This window comes from Acanthamoeba castellanii (genome assembly GCF_000313135.1).
Source record: "Acanthamoeba castellanii str. Neff unplaced genomic scaffold scf7180000084651, whole genome shotgun sequence".
Taxonomy (NCBI): Eukaryota; Discosea; order Longamoebia; family Acanthamoebidae; genus Acanthamoeba; species Acanthamoeba castellanii.
Window position 1 is genome coordinate 4778 of NW_004457357.1, and position 4087 is coordinate 8864.

Below are 4087 nucleotides of genomic sequence, written 5' to 3' on the forward strand. Positions count from 1 at the left end.
GTGATTATGCACTTTTTTGTTCCCAGGTGGATCACTTCCAAAGAAGTGATTAGCTCTCCTGAGAGAGGTAGCATGTGCGTTCCACTGTTGACAATTCCAATTTGAAATTGGAATTTGAAATTGGAATTTGAAAGGTGACAGAAAAAGTAATACTTCAAGGCTGGAGCATTTTTTAACAGGCTGGACGAACAGGATTCTCATCAACCAGTGAGTTTATCTGTTGACTGGTGCTTGCCAACACCAACTTGGTCGCTCTTTAAGGTGGCTCACTAACAGGATTCTCATTGACATCATGATATATTTTCTTCCTGCCAATGGTGAGGGAGAATCCCACACCAGAAAAACTTGATGTGCTATCCTGGAAACAAAGGCAGCTTTGAAAATACATTTTAAAATCATTTATTCTCTGTCCCTGCAGGCTCACAATTTCTATCATGTTCCTATGTCTGACAACCAAAAATATAAAACCAGACACTTACTTTATCACATACATGTGCATGATGTATACACATGTTTTTTTTGGTTTCTGGCATGCAGAACATAAAAGGAAAAATCATGCTAAGCTGCTGCATTTAACCAGACAATTTTTCTTCTTTATGCAACCCATTCCAAGGGGCCATTTGTCACATCTCAGTGGAGAGTGCCTTCATCTCTTACTTCTTGGCCTCCTGAGGAGGTGGCTGCTCATTGTGAGGGTGGCTGGCTGCTTCATTAAGTTGATATCAAATTGTTGCAGCATTCATCTTCACATGATCTGTGTGCACAGCATGTTGAACATGTAGTCATTGCATACACATACACAATAAAGTGAGTGTCCTTTTCTTTGCTTTCATACCCTCCATCAATTCCATAATCAGTGGCCCACAAGCTGCTCTCACATCCACTTCATGGTGAACCTCACATCATTTAGGCTTAATTGGAGCACTATTACCAAAGATAAAATTCCACCTCAACAAAGGTCCATCTCACTGATAAAATCACTTTTAACTCCACACATTCCAAGTTTTTATGAAATCAAGTTGTAATCAATTAAAAATGTCAAATGATTTTAGCACAACAAAAATTTCGACCTCTCATCTCAAATGACCACAAGTTCAAGCTTCTTCACAGCCAATGGCTGAGTATATTGATGGACCTGCACTGACACAGCTGTGTGATAATGAATCTGCACACTCACAACTACCATAAATCCCTGAATCTCTAAAGGATCAGGTAGATTTGCAAGTGCACTCCAGACCATTGTCTCTGATTCATCACCACCTCAAGCATGAAAAGCAACCAGTACCCCAGTCTCGTTTTTGTTCATGCAGCTGATCCAATACACATCAGATCACATATTTATTTCATATTCCATGTTTGTGCTGTCTCATTTCCAACACACAGCAGTGATTGCTGCTCTGTACTGCTACCTCTCCCACATTCCCCTATCATCTGCCAACAAGGGCAACATCAGAGCTATTCCTGCAAGCCTTGCTGTCATGAGGACAAGGTGCTGCTGCATCCCTGCATGGCCCATGCACTTCCTTGCTTGAGGAGTGGATGACAACACCCTCCAAAGCACAACCAATGTCTTCACCAACCTCAACCCTCCCTACCTTGTTCCCTATGTTCCTCCCCTAGTACATTCTAAACTTGCAAGATTGTGTCACAGGGATTACATGAGCCTACTCTTTCACTATTCCAACTCAATCCCCTCCCTTCCCATCATCCCAAGGAGTCAAAATTCATCATCACCTCCCTTCAACCATATCCTCCTGGCACTCCTCAACCAGGCACTCCATCTGCAAGCTGACAACTGCTATTCTGAGAACAAACACTAACATCTTTGCCTTCATCAGTTTGACACTGAGGTTTCCACACAGCTGTTTTCCCACCACCCTGCACCCCTTCACCTCTGCTGAGCTCACTCAGTGGCAGGACCTGCTTCACTGCACAACTGAATATACAGCCAGTCCTCACATCATGTTTATCCCCTCACTCCACACACCTCTGACTGGCAATGCACTTGCTTGCTTTAAGGCCCATATGCAGGTGTCACACCAATGACATCCTCAGTACACCCAGCACATTGTGTGGGGGAAAGAGAATGGTACTAATGGGGAGAGCTGCTCTGGTAGGCCTCCAACCACTCACCCTGCCCTCATGGGTGTGACCAACAATGAGGAAGCTGAAGTATTAATGTGAAGATTTAACCTGGACTCTCCCCCAGGCAACTCCCATGCTGTGTGTAAGAGAGAAGAGACCTATGAACCTGACCTGCAGGAGATCACCAGGCAGGATGTGACCTCAATGTCAAGACCTACATCTGGGCCAACATACAGTTGCTCCTCTCTTGTGTGTGTGTAGTGTGGGTATGTGTTGTGTGGGTATGTTGTGTGCTAATGATGTGTGTTGTACAGATCATCTTCATGGTGGGCATTATCATGGTCTTGCAAGTGTTGGCCTATGTGTCACTCCACTACCTCAACAAGCCCAAGAAATTATAGGTATTAAGGGTCCATCCTACAGTTATGTCATCAAAATGAAAAAGGAGATGGAAAATTCTATCAAATGAGATATTGGGGATAATGGGGACATTCAAACTTGTCATGCTCTGAGGGAGTGAGAGTTTGGAGTGTGGTGTGGCTGCACTTATGGGCTTCATTGTCTGCATAAGGCTCACAGACAAGGTGTGAAGGCTCAAAATAGGAGCCCATAGGTTCATGTGGCACAGGTGGGAGGTGGGTGTTGCTGAGGAGCTCCACTCACCACCTGAGACATGGAGCATGAGCTGGTGGAGATACTGCTTGAGTTGTATGCCACCACAACTCAAGCTCACACATGCATGGGGAAGATGACCAGAGAGGAGGAGAAGGCAGGGATGGACATGAGGGCTGGCCACAAGGTGAGGTGGGATGTGGATGACGATGATGTGGGGCTGGTGGCCATGGAGGACATTGAGCAGGCGCTGCTGCACATAGCTGGTTGAGAAGAGCTGCTTGTGTTCTTGAGGAGGCAAGGTGGCAAGTTGTTGGCGCTCCTTGGTGTGGTGGGCGTTGGTGTGCGGCCTGTTGATCTGGTGAGGTGAGGGAGGTTGCTGTGTAATGGCAGTTGTGAGTGGGTGTATGATGTGGTCAAGGTCAGCCCAGCTTGCTGGGTGGTCAGAGAGAGGTGCAGCTCACTGCCAGGACATTAGACAGCAACCAGAACAATTTTTTGACCTTTTCAAAGCTGAATGGTCACACCTTGGTGCATGAAAGATGGAAGGTTGCATCTTTCATTCCACCTTTTGTGCACCTTGGTGGATGGAAGACAGAACTTTCCACCTTCAAGATCACCTTCCTTGCACCACAGTTCAGTGCAGATTGGTGACATGGAAATTATCACAAGAAGATGTAAAAAAAAGGTGGTATTCATGTGTATTGTTTTCTGTATTCTGAAAAATACAACTACTGAACTCAAGGAGTACAAGGTCAATTATTGCTCACTTGCACTGTACAATGGTGAGATCATCACTCTGCTTGCACCATGCAAAGAGTTTGTCACAGTGGTTACATGTCTTGTGAGTTGTGTGAATGGAGTACTGAGTTGCTTGCCAAATATCATCACCCAAAGGAATGCAAGAGATGATTGTGAAAGACATGCAAGCCACACCCATCACTGTATGTCAAATTGACCTTTCCCATTACTTCATTTTGGATTTCTAACACCCTCAAGGTCCAGTCATTTTGAAAAGTGATTTTGTTTGTGAGTTTAAGCTCATAAAAATAGTTTTGATAACACAAAAAATGGTTTTAATTTGAGAATAGCAAGACAAAATTGGGAGCATCTTGAGAAATGGCAGATTAAAAATACCATCACAATGAGAGATATGATGCTGTAACTGGGCCATCAGTCAAGGTCTGGAATGACCAATTTCTATCATGTACATGTTTTGGTACACTTACTTTATCGCGTACGCGTACGCGATGACTACGCACATTTTTTCGGTACTTTCCTGAACGGCTGGCACACAGAAACCATAAAAGGAAAAATCACAGCTGCTGGGAGTTAACTGGACAAAAAGTCAATTTTATTCTTTACACAAGCAATTCAGAGGGGCTGTTTG